Source organism: Apodemus sylvaticus, chromosome 8, assembly GCF_947179515.1.
Source record: "Apodemus sylvaticus chromosome 8, mApoSyl1.1, whole genome shotgun sequence".
Lineage (NCBI taxonomy): Eukaryota > Metazoa > Chordata > Mammalia > Rodentia > Muridae > Apodemus > Apodemus sylvaticus.
In genome coordinates, this window is record NC_067479.1 from 15,905,286 (window position 1) to 15,928,320 (window position 23,035).

The following is a 23,035-nucleotide window of genomic DNA, read 5'->3' on the forward strand; positions in this document are numbered from 1 at the left end:
AGAATTTAGAAATAGAATATTCTTAGCCTGAAAAAAAATGGAGACTCTTGCATTTAGCCACCAGAAGCACCAGAACATTTCATCTCTAATTTTGGTAATGCTAATGACTGTATGACTCAAAAATCTAAATAATGGTTTTGGAACATTGAAGCCACTAAAACAAATAAATCCAGTCATATAATATTTACATTTATGCCAAAAGATTCCAAAATCTATATAAATATCTGAGAATTATACAGGAGGTAAAATCAAATACTTGTTAGGTTTTGAACTGATGATCAGAATGTAGGAATGATTAAATTTGTAAATATATATATCCACAGGCTAATTCTCCTTGGAAATGCTATGCAATTTCAAAACACTGCCATTATGCAGTTACTTATGAGTCCTCTAACTACTCTATTGAATGAATAAATATTCATATATAAGCTACTAAATATAAACTTCTATAAGGTATTAATAGCATTTTTACTAGCATATATCATTTAGCAAACCAGTCACCTGGATGATAATAAACATATCACAATTAACAAAAAGTAATTTTTATAGCATTAAAATGAACACTAATTGTAGAAAAATTATAATCCAGCAACAAGGCTCTTCTGGCAAGAGATCACATCCAAAAATATAGGTCTATGTGATCATGCTGGAATGCAGGTACTGTCTGATTACAGTATGATCCAGTTGGAATAAAGACAGAACCTTAGTACTCACCTATAATCCCTTAACAATGAAGGTAAGGTTTGATTGAACCAGCCATGTTTGAAAGTGATATCTGAATATGGAGCAGCAAAAGTGGTGAAACCAGAAAGATTTGGCAGAATGAGCCAGAATTTGGATGTGCTCAACTCACAGCAGAACAGCACAGGAAAGCGAGGCTACCTTAGAGCAGCACAGAAGAGAAAGGTGTATGTGTCGCAATTTTACTGGGATGGTTTTAGAGAAACAAGTTGTAGCGAAAACAGACTAGACCCAACAAGCCAGAGACTTGTTCTGTGAAGACAGAACAAGCCAGAAAATGTGAAGGAGCCAGAAGATTAGAACATATTGTGAAAATTCGTACAAGGTCAAGCAAAGCAATTCAGTGAGATCATGAAAAAAACCGATTGGATCAATCATGCTGGAAGATTGGATTGAACTGAAATTTGAAGCTTCCAGGCCTAGGCCTAGGGATAGTTTGAACAGACAAAGAAGTGGTCTAGACTCAGCGCAAGCCATGTAATTGCAGAACTTGGATAAGTATCTCTCACATCTCATCCCTCCATGCAAAGAAATAAAAGTCACATTTATATTTTATCATTTACTGATTCACCAATACAGGTGTAATATTACCATATTTAGCTAGTGGATGATATTTATTCTAGGTTGCTGAATATTATATTTTTAGTGGATACTGAAACATATTCATATTCTCCTTTCTCTTTGGAAATATAAGACTGTGAGAATAAATTAAAGATCTTCAGAACAAGAAATTTTTCAGGGGATAATCAGATGAGTCAGGTCTGGGAATCCATGTGGAGGCTCTTGGGAAGTGGGTGTTTAGGGAGAGGCTGAGTAAGAAAATAAGTGCCTAATCCAGCATTGTAGGGGGGTACCAGGACGGAGACAAAGGAGGGAGGTGATTGGAGAATGGGTGCAGAGAAGGCTTATGGGACATATGGGGAGGGGGGATCCTGGAAAGGGTTAAGCATTGGTAATGTAAACAAAGAATTTAGAAAATAATAATAATAAAAAAATAAAGGGAAAATAAGCACATACAGCCATAAAAATCAGAATACAATAAACTATAACTCTTCTCAAATATCTCAAAGAATATCATTCTAGATTTCTCAACAGCAACAACAACAACAAAACCACTCAAGGCAGTTTCTCCAAATCAGTAATCTGAAAGAATATATAAATAAGAAAATTGGAGTTCTTTCATTCGATGATTTGACATTTAGCATTATTTAAATATTTTATAGTACACACCTACTAAAATTTCACACATATAATTCTTAAAACTTATACTTTAATTGAATTTTAATAAATAAATTTATATTTAGGTATCTTGATATGAAAATACTAAAAATAAAGTTTGAAAAATGAAAACATTATTTTGAGAAATAGCAACATTATTTTAAAATAGCTTCTTTTTTATTTATTGTTCAATGAGTTCATTTGAAATGAAATTTTCATAAAAATTAAATATTTCTTGGAATCAGCCCACAGAATAAACTTATTAGATTCCAGATAAATAATTTATAACCTATGTATTTGAGATTCTATATTGTCTCTTTTTCTCTTTTGCTTTTTATGCTTCACAAATGAGGAATGAATCCAGAGTTTTGCACGTTAGGCAAGTTTCTCCTACCTAGTTAAATCCTCAAATCCCTTAAGTTTCTTTTATACAACTGATTGAAATATATATATATATATATATATATATATATATATATGTATATATATACATTTATATAAATAACAAATACTACACATTTATCTGAGGAATAAAATTGCTGATTGTGATTATATTTGACTAATATTTTCATGAGAAAGCTATATTAATAAAATACAACTTGTATAAATTATGATTTTATTTCATTGTTCATTTTTCCAAACTGCAAATTTTGATTTAATCCTAATTTTGCAGATTTCACATATAAGCATTGTGTTCACATAATTTACACCCATTTGCTTCTCCCTATATCTCCTCTGTAGTGAGCCACCCTTTGTTCTTCTCTGTTACAAGATGGCACTGGCCACATGCAGCTCCCTGGTAGTAAATCACTGGAACACATGCGCAGAGTGCTGCATTCCTTATTTCACTTCATGCTAATGAAGAACTCACTGAGTTCACCTATGAGAATAAGGCTGGTTATCTCCCTGGGCAAATGAGGTTTATAAGGGGAGGCTGGGAGAGAGCCTGGGGCTGCCAATAGAAGAAATAAGCTCAATTCAAGGTTTCCCGAATAAACCATTTTAAGGAAGAAACTCCTTGTGTCACGTAATCTTTGCTGGCGAAGGTGGACGCGACATAATTGGTGGCCCGTACGGGCTCCTCCTCAGACCTAAATCTTTTACAAATTCGTGACCTTTTTTATTTATTATTGTTATATCTTTAGGTACACATGCATGCATGAATACTCACACATGCATACACAGAGAAACATCTATGTACAAGGATATAATCACACTTGTACATGCACACATTTACAAAACAATCTCTTCAGTTTTTAGTATTGCCTATATGTATATTTTCTTAGGGCTTATCTCTTAGGGTTGGATAATATTGAAGATTTTACTTCCTTGAACAAAATGGTTCTCTATTTGTTAGCAGTTATTAACTACCTAATAGTTCTTCTGTAATGGTGAGGCCCAGGGAATTCCTGAACGCACATCATTTTGTCAGAACATGTTGCCATTTTGTGAGTCTTATTTAGGTAGTCAATCTGTTCCTAGTTCATTTGTTCATCTTCCATGTCCCATCTAGAAGACTCTATCTCCTAGGAGACGTTCTATTCCTTTGGTTCTTACAGTGTTGTGCCCTATTTTGATAGGTACCCTGAGCCTTAGGTGTAGTAGATATGTTATATATGTATCAACTGTATCAGCAACCCATGATCAATTGTTTCCTACAGTTTGAACTGCAGGTACCTCTCTTTTGAAAGGTGAAAGGTGCACTTATATTTGGATATAAAGGTAGGTAATTAAATTACATGCAAACTGTACATTTTATAATACTTTGCACTGATTTGTCTCACCTAGTATTTTTAATCCATTGTTATAACTGTGTCATTAGAATGACAATGACATATTTAAATCTATAAAGGAAAAGTAAAGTTTTGAAATAAAAGTAAGAAACAGAAAGTACAATGAGCACAAATACATCCCTTTGACTGGTATAGGTATTGCAATGTGTCATGTCTGTATTAACAATAAAGTCTAAACTCATTTTTATGGGTATCTGAAAATCTACAAAGCTCTCCATGTCCTGCTTCAATAGAAATCAGATACAAAGTGTCGTAAATTATAAACTGAAAATCCAGAAAATTAAAGCAGACATACAAAATTCTCTTTAAAACCTGCTACAATTGGAGCAGTCAATAATAATCGTTTGTAGAAAATTGCTTAGCCTTTTCTTGACTATAACCTTAAAAAGTAATTTCATCTGAAACTATTGTATTTCAGCTGACACTAAGCCTACTTCTTACTAATTCCTATTGAATTCTCATGTGTTTTCCAATTGCACAATGTTATACTTTACAAAATAAATTGTGATTGTTGATTAAAATTGCCTTCAAACATGTAGTTCTATATTGATAACAATTTTCTAACTATTCAGAGAGGAAATGAGCCATCAAGAAACTATCAACTTTTTGTTTCCCCACAAAAAGTGTTGGTATACTTCTCTTTACAATAACCATGCCTAATTCAGTTAATGCTGATCCAGAGCACTTAGGCAACAGGACTATCATCATTATAACCATTATTATCCTCATTGCTTTATTTTGTCTCAACATTAACACGGAGTTCCTTTTGCTTTATTGCTTTAAAATTATATGATTAAATTTATTTGACAAGTTCATATGTAAGTAAAATGTACTGACCTCTCTCACTATACATTTTAATCTTTTCTCCTACAGCCCTATCTACCCAGCCTCTGCTTCCTTAAAAATATTTTTGATATTAATATGTTTATGTTCCGTGATGCACTGAGATTCATCATGAATGTCCAATCAACCACGAACTTGTGACTAACAGTGTATGATAGAATCAGTAGTTGGTACAAAATTGGGTAGAATGATTATCCCATTTCTAGAAACTATCAAAAGCCCAATGTTCACTAGTAACATTATGGCCCTGTGACTTCTAATACTTGCAGGGATAATTTTTGACAAAATTTGCCTTGTGTATGCTCTATATGGTTAAACATAGATGTAGATTCATGCTGTCAGAGATTGTGCTATGTGTACAGGATGATATTGCACACATCTTGCTGCTTTTATATTCTTCCTGTCGCTTTTTTCTCTTCCTTTTACCTTTTCCACAGTTTCCTGCCCTTTAAATCATCCAGTGCAATCTCTGGTTTATACTTGAATAAACTATTATTTACTTTCAGAATTTTAACAACACATGCGTCTCTGTATTCATTTTTCTCTGTAAATAGATGTTTCACTATTAATGAGGGTACATTTTATGTATATATATATAGCACATATATATATATATATGTGCTATCTGAATGCATACTCTATCTCCATTTCCTAATATCTTATACTATATTGCCACTTTTTGATTTACAAATTTCCATCCTTATTCTGGTACAACAAAGAATTAGTTTTTAAAATTGATAATGTTAACATGAAGTGGAAGAAAACCATTACATAAAGACAAAAATGTTCTTACTCATAAACCTAAAACTCTCTGATATATTAGAATTGTTTAAATGAAAGTGTACCAGAGTGTAGGAAGGAAAGGCAAAGTTAAAAAAAGGTTTGGTAAACAAGTACAAAGTTTATGAAGCATGACAAATTATACTATTCTTTCACATAGTAAGATAGGAGAGAGTCTAAATGTAAGGTCTAGATAAGGTTCCTCCTTTAGGAGATTAGGAATCTCTAAGGGAGAAAAGACACTAAGGATCAGAGGTAATGGAGGAGACAAAGAAAACATGGCCCAATGAATCAACTAAATAGGGTTCCTATGGGACCTAAGGAATTGAAGATGCACTCAGAGGACCTACATGGGTCTGCACCAGGTCCTTCACTTATGTTACAGCTTGTGTTTTTATGGGACTCTTAAGAGCTAGTATCTCACTGTGTCTTTTGCATGCATTTGCAAGTCTTTTCCTCCAATTGGCTTGCCTTGTGGATTGGCATGATTGTTGATAGAGGTCGTCTTACTCACTATTAAGAAGTATTGGCTCATATTGTTGTTCCTCCTATGGTGCTGCAAATCCCTTCAGTACCCCTAGAGCTCCCAGTGACTAAACCACCAACCAAAGTGTACACATGGAGGGACACATGACTCTAGATGCATATGCAGCAGAAGATGGCCTTGTTGGACATCAAAAGAGGAGAGGCCCTGGGTCCTGAGAAGGCTAAATGCCCCAGTATAGGGGAAAGCCAGAACAGGAAAGTGGGAGTAGGTAGATGGGTGAGCATGAGGAGTTGGGAATGGGTTAGGATGTTTTTGTGGGTGGGGCCACTCAGGAAAGGGGACAACATTTGAAATGTAAATAAAGAATATTTCTAATAAAAATGAAGTTTGGTTCAGCAGTGCTTGAAAGACACAAATTAACAAGCAATGAGCGCTTTATATATAAACTAAGAGTAGGTGAGCCCACTTAAACATATTGAAAATAAAATTTGTAAGATCCCTTGCTGACGTTTTGCTACTTTAAATATTGAACCATCGTGATATTTTAATCAGAAATTGAAGACCACATCTTATCAGGGTTGGTATTTATTTTTTCCATCTATTCTTTTTTTCAGAAGAAAATCTTCGGTATCAATACTAACATTTTAAATTTGACACAAATATGTAATTAAGTAAATGTTTTATTACTGTATAATTAAATATTGTTTTTCTTCATTCATGCTGTTTATCTGTTCAGAAACTGAAATGTTAAACACCATGACATTCATAAAGTAGAATAGTTTATGACCCTACGTCCAGTTGCAGTTTTAGATATATAATTTATTTGTAACATATCAAACATATCTGCATGTTGACTAATATTAAATTAATACTATAGAATAACTCATAAACATAGCTATTACAATTCAACACAAACACTGAAATATTCATCAAGAAAATCAATTATTGCCTATATAAATCAAAGTACAAGTACTAATACCCTAACTCTATCAGTCATTGTAGCAGATTGTCTATTTATACACCTCATCAATCTGAAAAATCATTTCTCAATGTAAAATATAGAAGAACAACAACACAAATCATAAGTTTATATGCATAAGGTTTTAGTTGTGTCATATATCAATGATAAAATGTTTAATGAAACACAAATATCTGAAGCAATCTCTCAATAAATTAAAACTTTTATATGCTGTAATTTTTCTGTAATAGTTTTAAGTTTTACCCATTGTAACCTTTTACTATATTGATATTTCCATGAGTATTAGCTTGAGTTGAGGCAAACTACAGGTAAATTTTTTTGTGTATCATGCCCATTTTCATTGTCATATATTTTAGTAACATTAGTTAATGTTTCTGTTGGCCTGCTAAAGCACCACAGCCAAAAGCAACTTGTGGAGAAAGGGATTTATGTCAACTAAGAGCTTATTATCTGGAGAGGTCAGACCATCCAGTCCAGGCAGGAAATGATGTAGCTCCTATGGAGGAAGGGTATGGTATAAATACAACTTGTGTAGCTCTTACACATCAATCACCAATAAATCCCTTACACATGTGTCCATTAGCCAATCTTATGGAGATATTCTCTCAAATAAAATTTCTCTGTCTCTGTCTTTCTGCCTCTCAATCTGTCTCTCTGTCTGTCTCTGTCTGTCTCTCTCTCCCTCTCCATCTCCCTGTCTCTCTCTCTCTCTCTCTCTCTCTCTCTCACTGTCTCACTGTGTGTGTGTGTGTGTGTAATATCTACCCAGGTATCTCTTCATTTGATCCTATCTGCCACAGGAAGAATATTCTCTATGCTAGTTAAACAAGTACTGATCTAATAATACAACTGCTTTAGGAGACATTTTATTGTTATGTTAATTTTTAGGCCAGTAGAATTTAGCTTTACTATTGCTATCTGAGTTATATAGTTGTTTGCCACCTAAGCCAGTATTGATTCTATCTTGCAGAGTGTGACTTAAGTCAAGTCAGTCATTGGTTGGCTACTCCCACAAACTTTGTGCCACCACTGCTTTAGTGTATTTAACAGGCAAGACCAATTGTAGATCAAAGGAATTGTGGCTAAGTTCATGTTTATTCTTCTCATTTGGTAATTGTAGTGTACTTTCCTATATCATAAACACGAAAATTTAAGAGTTAGCATGTTAACTAGGGACTAGTCTGTCTCATTCATGTCTAATAAGTTGTGTGGTGGTTGATTTCAGCAATGAGACCTTAGTGCAAATTATTGGAGAAAAATCTATTTTCTTTGCAACAACCTGTTTTTTAGGGAAATTTCCATGTGGGTAACAAGTCAATTGGGTTTGTTATGGTAGAAGAACAGTTGTGGTAGAAGAATCTTTGCTTAGTTGAAGATTAAAAGAAAAGATTAGTATAGTAATAAATATTAGAAAATAATTAAATGCCAGAAATTTGTACATGGCTTTAAGTAAGTGGTTTGATTATTAACTGTATCAGTGCTGCAAACACACTACATAGAAAAGCAGCTGTAATGAAATGAGGTTACATTCATTTGTGTCCTATAAGTAATACACTTTACTGGAAAAAGTAAATACAAAACACTGTTTCAGCATGAAAGTATGGGGGAAAAAGCTTTCTATGAAAATAGAATGGAGTTATCAACCAAAGCAGTGTAGAAATACTGACATCTAAGAAACTGGAATTCACAATAATAATATAGAAGACAGGATATATGTTCAGTTTCTAATATGGTCAAATTTTATACATAGAATGGCTCGCCAACACACACACACACACACAAATGGATGGATGGATAGATGGATCGATCGATGTATGTATGTAGGATAAATGGATTGATTGATGGATGGATTGATGAATCAATGGATGGATGGATGGATTGATGAATCAATGGATGGATGGATGGATAGATGAATCGATGGATGGGTGGATGGATGGATGGATGAATTGATGGATGGGTAGATGGATGGATGGATGAATAGATGGGTGATGGATGGATGGATGATCGATGGATGGATGGATGAATCGATGGATGGGTGAATGGATGGATGGATGGGTGGATGGATGGATGGATGAATCGATGAATGGGTGGATGGATGGATGGATGGGTGGGTGGATGGATGAATCGATGGATGGATGGATGGACCAATGGATGGATGGATGAATCGATGGATGGGTGGATGGATGGATGGATGGATGGATGGATGGATGGACAGGTGGATGGATGGATGGATGAATCGATGGATGAATGGATAGATCAATGGATGGATGGATGGATTGATGGATGGGTGGGTAGGTGGATGGGAAGAGACATCACAATTTTAAGTATGCATGCTTTTCAAATTGATGTACTAATTTGAATAAAACAAACACTACTGTATGTATAACAATAACAACTGACCTCAGCACAATAGTTCATCAGTCTCCCAGTTGTACCAACAGACAGGAAAAAGACAGGAAATATCAACAAAGGAATATCACACAGAATTTTAAACATCAAGAATATACAGTGAACTAAAGTATGTAAGAAGAAATCAAACAGAAACTAAAATGAAATTATGTAACACAGTCACAAAAGAACACACATTTTATGCACTCATTGATAAGTGGATATTAGCTCAAAAGCTCGGACTACCCAGGATAAAATTCACTTAACCCCATGAAGTACAAGAAGAAGGAAGCACAAGGTGTGGATTATTCAGTCTTTAGAAGCAGGGAACAAAATACTCATGGTAGGAAATATGGAGAAAAAGTGTGGAGCAGAGACTGAAGGTAAGGACATCCAGAGACTGCCCAACCTGGGGATCCATCCCACATGTAGACACAAAACCCAGACACTATTACAGATGCCAGGAAGTGCATGCTGACAGGAGTCTGATATAGCTGACTCGTGAAAGACTCTGCCAGAGCCTGATAAATACAAAGCAGGACGCTCACTGCCAGCCTTTGGATTAAGCATGGGGTCCATGATAGAGGAGTTAGAGAAAGGACTGAAGGAGCTGAAGGGGTTTGCAATGCCATAGGAAGAACAACAATATCACCCAACCAGTACCCACAGAGCTCCCAGGGACTAAACCACCAACCAAGAAGTACAAATAGAGCGACGCATGCCTCCAGCCACCTATGTAGCAGAGGATGACCTTGTCTGACATCAATGGGAGGAGAGGCCCTTGTTCCAGTGAGAACTTGATTCCCCATTGTAGAGGAATTCCAAGGCAGGGAGGCAGGAGTGGATGGGTGAGTGGGAGAACATCCTCATAGAAGCATGGAGAGTGGGGATGGGATAGTGGGTATCCATAGGGGAAACTTGGAAAGGATATAACATTTGGAATGTAAATAAATAAAATATCCAATAAAGAATAAAAGAAAGAAAGAAATCTGGTATGTGTGAGTTAATAAAATTTAAATATCTATATACTTGCATCTTACTACATTTTAATGTTCTCTCTTGAAAACTAGTTTTATTTCATTGTCTATTCATTAAACTAATACTCTTAATTCATTTCCAACAGTACAGATATGTTAATGAAAAATATTTACATTTTCAATTATTTAATATGTGTTATATATTAAATAAGATATATACAATAAATAATTGTATATATATATAATATCTTTTATTTGGATATATTTTCTGTTTCCTAAAATGCCTAACTTTTGTCCAGGTTTTTATGTGTGTGTGCTGATTATTACTTTCAAGGGTCTAAGGTAATAGTACTAATGATGAAAATTCAAATGATGAATAGTACAAATGATGAAAAATTTGGGTCTTGTGCCTGTTGTTTGTTCTAGAGCATCATATATAATGTTTCTGATGTTACTGAAGATGTTTTCATGTTCTTGACAGCGTGATGGTGATGTTCCTTTCATTTTAATCAAAATTATTTTTAGAGTACTGAATAGTGAGGAATAGGAGAAGAAGACAATATAAATAAAGAAGGAAAAATGAAAAAAGGAAATTTTTAAATTTCTGGTATATTCAGAATTCTTCACAGAAGTTCTGTCTCCTTCAGACAGTTTGGAATACAGGTAGAGAATCCATTACAAATATGTTTAATGGCCTGTCAAAAGGACAAAATTCTCTACAAGCTAATTTATCCATGTGCACTTTAATTTTCTGTGCCTAAAACATCTGAAAAGGAAACTGTGCTGATGGTGTAGACAATAACATCTCCAGCCATACTTCTATGAACAGTAAGGCATGAGTCTGCCACTTTATCTTTAATTGTCGTAGTGTATGTATATTCATATGTCTATTGAAAGTGAAATATTTTACCAGTGCCAAGGACTTTCAGAAAAATGCCATTCAGACATATGGTACCATATGTTTACACCTATTTCAGACCATCTGTTGTCTAAGCTCAATTGCACATTTATTTTTCTTTTAATTCACAAAGGAAAGGGAAAATAGAACTGGCCCAACTACCACAATTTGGCTGAGTTTTAAGCAGGTGAAAATTCAATAGGAAAACATATTTGTAACTATAAAATCCTGACTCTGTCCTCATGTGGATATGTATTCTTTCCAAGGCAATCAAATGTTTTCTTCTTCATTAGGTGTGTTGAAGTGTTTATGGGATCAGGTGAGGTGGAACTTATGTACAAAACAGTAAAGGTTTTATACTTGCACAAAAAGCTATTGTGATATGAAGACAAAGAATTTCAATGTTACTAGCAAACAATAACTTTCATGGTTTTCAGAAAAAGACAAATTATGAGGGTATAATTTAGATATTATTTCGCTATCAATATTTTATATTGTATACACAGAATAAAAGATATATAAAGTTCCCATTGGCATATATAGTTTTACTTAAAATATTTTTTCATATTCTGTTAATTTCAGAAAGTATACTTTGTAGTATCACATTCTGCATCATTCTCTACTCACTCAAATTATGTCCTAAAAATAAACATAAATAATAAAAATAAAAAAAATCCCCAAATTAAAAAAAAATGATTTTGTGTTACCTATCTACCTGGGTGTGGAGACATCTACTGGAGACAGGTCAACGTAGTCAGAGCTACACCCTCAAAGGAAATCACTTTCCTTCTCCCAGAAGGCAACTGTTGTCAATAGCTTCTCAGCCAGGACTTTGTAAGACCCTGCCCCATCTATGGCTGGAGTTTTGTACAGATCCTGTTTATGCTTTCATACCACTGTGAAGTCTGTATGTCAAAAAGCCTTGCTGTGGGCATTGCCTCTTGCTCTCATTATGTATTTGTCCCTCCTTCTGAGATGATCCTTAGGAGGCAGGGCGGTGACATAAACATACCATCAAGGCATGTTCAGTGTCTATTAACTTATCTCCTGTGCCTTGAGAACTTACTAATATCTGCGTTGAATTTCTATCTGCTGCAAAAGAGAACGTGTCTCTGCTTAAAACATGTAACATAAACTAATTTGTGGGTATATGGAAATATTATTACATGAGTTTCAAATCCTGTATGCCTTGTAGAATAACACTGGTAGGTTTTGCTCTTGAGTTTTTGATCATTGTAGCCAAAAATTTTGACATTGATAATGGTACCAGGTATAGGTTCCAAGTGACATAGGCCTTAAAAACAGAAACGTTTTGGTTATTCCTGTAACATGCATAACACCTTTGCACTAGTGGATATGTCTTTATAGGGCAAATATTATTTTATCTCTAAGGCTTAAGACCTATCTATTACAGATGATTAATTACTCCTCTGGGCACATGCACAAGATATTCTAGCATTATGATTAGTGGCAGTGAATATCAAGCTTTGAAGCAAAGGACAGCATGAATTCTCCATATCCTTGACTTAATGCATATCTTTAGAAATAAGGCTTTTCTCTTCAAGGTCTTTTAGGGTTGCCAAAGCAATTACAATAACATACATGTAAAATACAATTACAGTCTATTTAAATTATATATCTACATTAATTATAAAGAAAAGTACATGCATAAGCTAATAAATAAATATTGGAATATATTCATAAACAAGGTAATTGTTCTTTAATTTCTGGTTCTACTGCCTCTACCCCAAGAGTAAAGGGATTACAATTTTGTCTGACTACAATTGGGTTATAATCACAGTGCAATTATAGTTTCTGCATTGCTATTCTTAGTAAATTTGAAATAAATAAACTTATAAATAATAATGTAAAAAACAAATAAGATGATATACTTATTGGAAACCAAAGAAGTTTTAAAAGCTATTGATATATTTAATTCATATAGGAAAGAAATTCAATATTAGGTACAACTTCTCTCATTTTAAAGGTACATTAAGAAAACTTAATTGAGAGAATTGCTGTGCATTTTGTATCCTGTGGAAGTACAATACATTCTTACTTGTTTACAATTGTGTGAGCATACCAAAAAGACAGAGTTTTAAAAATTATTATTTACAATAATACTAGAATAATAATAAACTAGTGGTGACTTGCTAGGACAAATTTTCTTCCGTCTTCAGATTGGTTTACCAACTAAAGGAAATATCTCTATATTGAGGATTATTAAATGAATTATAAAAATCAATAAACAACCTTTTAGTGTGTTCTATTTCATAATATAGGAACTAAAATATAATTATAAAAATACTAACTACACTGTCCTAGAATGTTCGAGGTTAACACAGGAGCTCTGTTTCTCTCATGAAGGTAGCCAAGGGGAAATAACATTGACTAGGACAACACCTGGTCTTGTGAGAGATTAGGGTTGCTTTCTATAATAATTGATACCTATCTTGACTTTTAGTTACTCTGAGGCCTGAAGCTTCAGGACTCTGGACCTATTGACACTTGTTGCTAATAGTGGAGCTGTGGGTGGGTAGACTATGTAAAAGATGTATTGCTAGTGCTCCCTTCTGTGTTCAGGTAGCAAGAAACCTCTCTGGCAAGGCTCGTTAACTCTTTGTGGAACAGAGATGAAGGAAATGAAAAGAATTAACATCCTTTACACAGGTAAATATCCACAGAAACATATGGTCGTAAACACATTTACATTTTCATTTACATTCTCATTAACACATTAACACATTCACATTTTTTGGGCCCTACCATAGTCTCATACACTCCACAAGTATTCATGCATGCATACATACACACAGAAGTAAACGTGTACATATAGACAATGTTGACACAATATTTAATCCCAATGGAGAATTTCCCAAATCCACCTTTGTCCATTTAGTTCCTGGTTAGAAGACACACAAATCTGTATTTACAATAAGCCTTATTCAGCACAGAAGCTTGGCAGATATCTATCCTCTGTGCTATAATTCTCTGCTATCTTATCTATAACACCTATTTATTACTTACTATGTTTCTTCTGGGCAGTTCTTAATTCCACCTGGCCAGCCTCATGTATATTGTTTCATGATTCAAATAAGCCATAGTGGCTTCCTCTTCCAGTCACCTCCTTCTCTCCCTTGTGGATCTCCTCTGACCTCCAATCCCAGGAACCCTGAATCTTGCCGATATCTCTTCTTCAAAGCTCTCGGTTGCTGACATCTTTACTCACCAATCAGAAATAATAACTTGGGGGCAAGACAACATAGCTTCACTTGAATCTGTGTGCTTAGTCTCCCCTCTCTGGGGCAACCAGGTCTTGAGGAAACAGTATTAGCATTAGAATACAAACAGCATTAGTCCAACCAACCTACTACACAGACATATACACTTGGATGAATGGATAGATGAATGGCCACCTCCAGGAAGGCTAGCTGTTAGCCTTATCCTATCCTAGATAGCTCCCCACACTAGAATGTGAGTTGTCTACAAATATATGTGTACCACATAAAGATTCTACATGTATACTATATCTTTGAAGACAAAACCAACCTTCATTCTTTATATAGATGAAAAAGTGCTCTCACTAACGTTATATAATCTTAATTAAGTGACAAACTAGCAATAGAATAAAATTTTGTTCAATTTAGGACTAAGTGACTTAATATCATGTTCTATCTGTACTGAATTTTGCTATTTACTCCCACTTTCATTACTTTTATAGGTGAGCACTGTCTTATTTAGTGATTTACTGCCAGGAACAGGAAACCCTTATAAGGACAACTTTTAATTTGAGTTGGCATACAGGTTCAGTCTGTTATCATCAGAGTGGGAGCATGGCAGTGTCCGATCAGGCATTGTAAGGGAGGTGCAGAGTTCTACATCTTCACCTGAAGGCTAAGACAAGACTGGCCCTCACATGCTTAGGAGGAGGGTTTCACTGGCCACACCCACAGTAAAACACTTCTTTCGAACAGGCTACACCTACTCTAGCAAGGCCATACCCCCTAATAATGCCATTCCCTGGACTAAACATATTCAAACACCCCCCAAAATTGAAGCTATGCCATTTTTTGTAATATGTATAATTTTAGGTAATCACTTTTCCAGAGACATTTATGGACACTTAATAAAACTTATAGTATATATAATACATTAAAATATATATAATATATATTATAAAATAATATATATATATATTATATATAATAAAACAAAACATTTTGCATTAAATATCATACATAATGAATTATCTATTTTTATACACACTGGTTTATATTTATATACCTGTGCTAAGAGAGTAACTGCACAGGTTACTCACATACTAATGATTCTTGAAAGGGATTAAAATTTTTCATGCTATAACTTTGGTACATGTTGCTATTCGAAGGGTATATCATAGAATATTTGTGAGAATCACAAAACAAATTCTCATTTAACCCAAGGTCTTATACAGGATAAATTGCCAGTAATGATGAAATAAATACATTAATAAATCAAAAGTTAAGAAATTTTCAATCAAGGTTTTTAAATCTAACTCTTCCATTTGAAACTAAAGATAATAGTCAGAGGACATTTAAAAAACAAAATCCTACTTCTATGGAACTTGAAATGCTTTAGTAGTTAAGAGAATTCATTGCCTTTGCAAAGGATTCAGGTTCAACTCCCAATATCCACATGGTGGTTCACAGCTATCTGCAACTTCAATTCTGGAGCATCTGATACCATCTTTTGATTTTCTCAGCTTGTGGTACACATGATTATACACAGCAAAACAATAATGTGTAAAATAAAACAGATCTTTACAAGTTTTAAAATTACAAATTACAAATCTTACAATTAACATCAGAGGAGTAAAATAAAGGTATAATCCTGCAAAATCAAATGGTACTGGCTTCTGTGGAACACAGGGTTGAAAACATGTGGCAAATTAGGCACTATTTTGGAGAGAAAGAAAAGCAAATAGCAAGAACTGAAATTTTAAGTTCTTTTATAGTCAGGTTCCAAATGGTAACTATCTAAATTAAGGGTTGCATATTTAGGGTGAGTTTAACCAGAAATAAATAAGATTATTATCCTAGCTTTGGAAAGATAACAAGACAGGCTATGACTTGTTTTTGGAATTTAATAACGTGTCATTGGAGGAATCTGACTGTGGAAGTTTGTCAGAGATCAGTCTAAATCATGATACCACACCTACCCTGAAGTAGGAATTACAAAATATTGTTGAAGGTGATATTTTTAGATGCTCAAAAGTCTTCTTTATATTTTATAGAAGACTATAACTGAGAGATGTTGGATACTTTAGGAGGATTTTGCACATTAAAAAACTTTTGATTATTCAAAGACATTAAACCTTTAAAGTTTTTGACTTTCAGAGGTCTAGATACTAATATTAAAATTTGATCTCAGAGTTAAACTATGGAGAAATGTTATGCTTTAATAGTAACATGTTTGGTTTCAACTTGAAAAAAATGTCAGTTGGGTGGGTCTGTTGATACAAACTGAGGTAATTGTGGGAAAAAAGGGCTATTGGTTGAGAAAATGTCTCCAGAAGACTAGACTGTAAGCATGTGTGCCAGGCATTTTCCTGATTCATAATTGATGTGGGAAGGTTGAACCCATTTTTGGTATTTCCCACCCTGAGCAAGTGATCCTGTGTTTTGTAATAAAGTCCTGTGTTTTGAGAGTCTATGAGGAAAACACAAAACAGAACAAAAATAAAGCAAGCAAGCACACAAACAGTAAGCAGCATTTTCCTCTGCTCTGTGATATAGTTGCTACCTCCAGGTTTCTGGCCTGAGTTTTCTCAGTGATGGAGTATAAGGTGAGAGTTGAAAGATACTATAATCCCTTTCACTCTCCAGTTGACTTTGGCTATTTTTTATCATAGTTAAAAAACTGAGACAATCTATAAGCACAATATTTCCTTTAACCCACCCGAATAACACATGGCACATTTCCTAATTATAAATGAAATGACTTGCGATCAAAAATAAAACAAATTATTTTTCTAGACAAAAAAAAATACCCTTCAAATTAAATGTAGCTTTGGTTGTTATATAACTGCAACACATAAACAGCACAGGCTACTAAGAAATTCTGAAACTGAAAAAAATTTATCTTTCCTGTAAACCAGACTACAAATTCTTTATCTATAACAAAGAGTAAGATCTGAAGTAAAACACCCAGAGGTTATCATAATATATATATATATAATGATATATATATATATATATATATATATGTGTGTGTGTGTGGGTGGGTGTGTTTACATATATATTATATATACAATTAAAGAAATACAGGACATGTATTTTAGAGAGATCAAAGTGCTATACATGGGAATCATTGGAGGAAGAAAAGAATGGGGAAATAATATATTTTTTAATTAATTTTTTATTTTTATTTCTTTTCATCTACTAGATATTTGCTTTATTTACATTCAAATGGAATATTTACATTTCTCTTTCTGCATTTTCCCTCCCAAAATTCCCTATCCCTTTCCCCTCCCCCACCTCAAACCTCAACCCCCAATTTTCTGACTTGAGTTCCCCTATTCTGGGGAAATGAGCCTTCAGAACACCCATGGTCTCTCCTCTCATTGGTGTCTGAAATGGTCATTTTCTGCTACATATGTAGCTGGAGCCATGGGTCCCTCCATGTATATCATCCTTTGTATGATGGTTTAGCCCCTGGGATCTCTGCGGTTATGCTTGGTACATATTGTTCTGCCTGCAGGTCTTGGGTCCTTTCTCTAGCTGCTTCATTGGGGACCCTATGCTCATTCTATTGGTTGGCTGTGAGCCATGTGTATTTTGATCTACTTTCCAATAAGGATCAAAATATCCACACCTTGGTCTTTCTTCTTCTTGAGCTTCATGTGGTCTGTGAGTTGTATTTTGAATGTTCTGAGCATTTGGTTATTATCCACTTATCAGCAAGTACATACTTTTGTGATTGGGTTACCTCACTCAGGAGGATTTTTCTATCTCATCCATTTGCCTAAGAATTTTATGAATTCATTGTTTTTAATACCAGAGGTACTCCATTATGCAAACATACCACATTTTCTGTATCCATTCCTCTGTTGAGGAAATTCTGGGTTCTTTCCAGCTTCTGGCTGTTATAAATAAAGCTGCTATGAACATAGTGGAGAATGTGTCCTTATTACGTGTTGAAGCATCTTCTGGGTATATGCCCAGGAGTGGTGTAGCTGGGTCCTTATAGTACTATGTCCAATTTTCTGAGGAACTGCCAAATTTATTTCCAGAGTGGTTTTTACCAGCTTGCAATCCCACCAGCAATAGAGGAGTGTTCCTCTTTCTCCACATCCTCTCCAGCATTTGCTGTTCCCTGAGTTTTTAATCCTGGTCATTCTGACTGGTGTGAGGTGGAATCTCAGCGTTGTTTTGATTTTCATTTCCCTGATGATTAAGGATCTTGAACATTTCTTTAGGTGTTTCTCAGCCATCCTGTATTCCTCAGTTGAGAATTCTTTGTTTAGTTCTGTACCCCACTTTTGACAGCATTATTTGGTTCTCTGGAGTCTATCTGCTTGAATTCTTTGTATATATGGGATATTAGCCCTCTTTCAGATGTAGGATTGGTAAAGATCTTTTCCCATTCTGTTGGTTGCTGTTTTGTCCTATTGACAGTGTCCTTTGCCTTACAGAAACTTTGCAATTTTATGAGGTCCCATTTGATAATTCTTGATCTTAGAGCATAAGTTATTGTTCTATTCAGGCTATTTTCCCCTGTGTCCATGTGCTCCAGGTTCTTCCCCACTTTCTCTTCTATAAGATTTAGTGTATTTGGTTTTATGTGGAGATACTTTATCCACTTGGACTTGAGCTTTGTACAGGGAGATAAGAATAAATCAATTTGCATCCTTATACATGTTGACTGGTAGTTGACCCGGCACCATTTGTGGAAAATGCTGTCTTTTTTCCAGTGGATGGCTTTAGCTCCTTTGTTAAAAATCAAGTGACCATAGATGTGTGGGTTCATTTCTGGGTCTTCAATTCTATTCCATTCATCTTTCTGCCTATCTCTGTACCAATACCATACAATTTTTATCACTATTACTCTATAGTAGAGCTTGAGATCAGGTATGGTGATTCTGCCAGAAGTTCTTTTATTGTTTAGAATAGTTTTAACTATCCTGGGTTTTTTGTCATTCCAAATAAAGTTAGAAATTGCTCTTCCTAATTCTGTGAAGAACTGAGTTAGAATTTTAATGGGGATTGCAGTGTATCAGTCAATTGCTTTAGGCAAGATGGCCATTTTTACTATATTTACTCTGCCAATACATCTTGAGATCTTCTTCTATTTCTTCCTTCAGAGACTTGAAGGTCTTGTCATACAGATTTTTCACTTGCTTGGTTAGAGTCACACCAAGGTATGTAATATTATTTGTGACTATTGTGAAGGGTGTTATTTCCCTAATTTCTTTCTCAGCCTTTTAATCCTTTGAATATAGGAAGGCTACTGATTTGTTTTAATTAATTTTATATCTAGCCACTTTGCTGAAGTTGTTTATCAGGTTTAGAAATTCTCTGGTAGAACTTTTGGGCTCACATAATTATATTATCAAATCATCTGCAAATAGTGATACTTTGACTTCTTCCTTTCCAATTTGAATCCCTTTGATCTTCGATTCTTGTCTAATTGCTCTGGCTAGGACTTTGAGTACTGTATTGAACAGGCAGGGAGAGAGTTGACAGCCTTGTCTCGTTCCTGATTTCAGTGGGATTGCTTCTCATATCTCTCCATTTAGTTTGATCTTGGCTACTTGTTTGCTGTATATTGCTTTGACGATGTTAAATATGGGCCTTGAATTCCTTATCTTTCCAAGTCTTTTATCATGAAGAGGTGTTGGATTTTGTCAAATGATTTCTCAGCATCTAATGAAAAGGTCATGTGGTTTTTTTTTTTTCTTTGAGTTTCTTTTTATAGTGAATTACATTGATGGATTTCCATATATTGAACTATTCCTGCATCCCTGGGATGAAGCCTACTTGGTGGATGATTATTTTGATGTATTCATGGATTCAGTTGGCAAGAATTTTATTGAGTAATTTTGCATCAATATTTGTAAGGGAATTGGTCTAAAGTTCTCTAACTTTTCCAGGTATTTGCGTGGTTTAGGTATCAGAGTAATTGTGACTTCATAACCTGAGTTGGGTAGTGTGCCTTCTGTTTCTATTTTGTGGAATAATTTGAAGAGTATTGGTGTTACGTCTTCTTTGAAGATATGATAGAACTCTGTATTAAACCCATCTGGTCCAGGGCTTTTTTTGGTTGGGAAGCTACTAATAACTGCTTGCATTTCTTTCGGGGTTATGGGTTTGTGTAGATCATTTATCTTATCCCGATTTAACTCTGATATCTGGTATCTGACTAGAAAACTGTCCATTTCATCTAGATTTTACACTTTTGTTGAGTATAGGCTTTTGTAATAGAATCTGATGATTTTTTTGGATTTCCTCACTATCTGTTGTTATATTTCTGATTTTGCTGATTTGGATACTGTCTCTATGCCCTCTGGTTAGTTTGGCTAAGGGTTTTTCTATCTTGTTTTTTTTTTTTTTTCAAAGAACCAGCTCTTAGTTTTGTTGATTCTTTGTATAATTCTTTTTGTTTCTACTTGGTTGAATTCTGACCTGAGTTTGATGGCTTCCTGCTGTCTACTCCTCTTGGGTGTATTTGTGTCTTTATGTTCTAGAGTCTTCAGTTGTGCTGTTAAGCAGTTAGTGTATATACTTTCCAGTTTCTTTTTGGAGGTATTCAGAGCTATGAGTTTTCCTCTTAGCACTGCTTTCATTGCTTCCCATAAGTTTGGGTATGTTGTGTTGTCATTTTCATTAAATTCTAAAAAGTCTCCAATTTCTTTCTTTATTTCTTCCTTGACCAAGTTATCATTGAGTAGAGTGTTATTCAGTTTCCATGTATATGTGGTCTTTCTGTTGTTTTGTTGTTATTTAAGACCAGCTTTTGTCCAATGTGATCTGATAGGATGCATAGAATTATTTCAGTCTTCTTCTATCTGCTGAGGTCTGTTTTGTGACCGAGTATATGGTCAATTTTGGAAAGGTACTGTGAGGTGCTGAGAAGAACATATATTCTTCTATTTTAGGATAAAATATTCTCAAGCTTTCTGTTATATCCATTTGTTTCATAGCTTCTGTTAGTTTCACTGTTACTCTCTTTAGTTTGTGTTTCCCTGATCTGTCCATTGATAAGAGTGAGGTGTTGATGTCTCCCACTATTATTGTGTGGGGTGTAATTTGTGCTTTGAGCTTTAGTAAAGTTTCTTATATCAATGTGGGTACCTTTGTATTTGTAGAATATTTGTTCAGAATTGAGAATTCATCTTGATAGATTTTTCCTTTGATGAGTATGAAGTGTCCTTCCTTACCTTTTTTTGATTACTTTAGGTTGAAATTCAATTTTATTCGATATTAGGATGGCTATACCAACTTGTTTCTTGGGACTATTTGCTTGGAAAATTGTTTTGCAGCCTTTTACTCTGAGATAGTATCTGTTTCTGTGCCTGAGGTGGGTTTCCTGAATGCAGCACATGTTGGGTCCTGTTATATATTGAGTCTCTTAGTCTGTTTGTTTTTTTTTTTTTAATTGGAGAATTGAGTCCATTGATGCTAAGAGATATTTTTCTTTTTCTTTTTTTTCTTTTCTATATTCCTTGTTTACATTCCAAATGCTTTCCCCTTTCCTGGTTCCCCCCTCCCCATTGATCTCATAAGTCCTCTTCCCTCTAACCATTTCCCAATCAGCCCCCTCCCATTTCCCTGTCCTGGTACAAACCCAGGATAGCTAAAACTATTCTCAACAGCAAAGTAACTTCTGGGGAAAATAGTATCCCAGACCTCAAACATTACTACAGAGCAACAGTGATAAAAACTACATGGTATTGGTACAATGACAGGCAAGTGGATCAATGGAATAGGATTGAAGATCCAGAAATGAAACCACACACCTCTGGCCACTTGATCTTCAACAAGGGAGCTAGAAACATCCCGTGAATAAAAGATAGCCTTTTCAACAAATGGTGTTGGCTCAATTGGAGGTCAGCATGCAGAAGAATGTGAATTGATGCTAAGAACCATTAAGGAGAAAGTGATCATTGCTTCTTCTTATTTTTGTTATTAGAGTTGGCACTATGTCCGTGTGGCTCTCTTCTTTTAGGTTTGTTAAAAGAGGATTAATTTCTTGGCTTTCTAGTGTGTAGCTTCCCTCCTTCTTTGGTGTTTTCCTTTCATTATCCTTTGAGTGGCTGGATTTGTGAAAAGATATTGTGTAAATTTGTTTTTGTCATAGAATACCTTGGTTTCTCTGTGTATGGTAATTGAGAGATTTGCTGGGTATAGCAGCCTGGGTTGGCATTTATGTTCCCTTAGGGTCTGGATGACATCTGCTCAGGATCTTCTGGTGTTCATAGTCTCTGGGGAGAAGTTTGGTGTAATTCTGACAAGTATACCTTTATATGTTACTTGACCTTTTTCCCCTACTGCTTTTAATATTCTTTCTTTGTTTAGTGCATTTGGTTTTTTAATTATTTTGTGACAGGAGTAATTTCTTTTCAGGTCCAATCTGTTTGGGGTTCTGTAGGCTTCTTGTATGTTCATGGACATCTCTTTCTTTAGATTTGGGAAGTTTTCTACTGTAATTTTGTTTTAGACATTTACATTCCCTTTAAATTGGAAATCTTCACTTTCTTCTATATCTGTAATACTTAGGTTTGGTCTTCTCATTTTGTCCTGGATTTTCTGGATGTTTTGGGTCAGGAGCTTTTTTGCATTTTGCATTTTCTTTGACTATTGTGTCACTGCTTTCTATGATATCTTCTGCAACTGAGATTCTCTCTTCTATCTCTTGTATTCTGTTGTTGATTCTTGGATCCATGACTTCTGA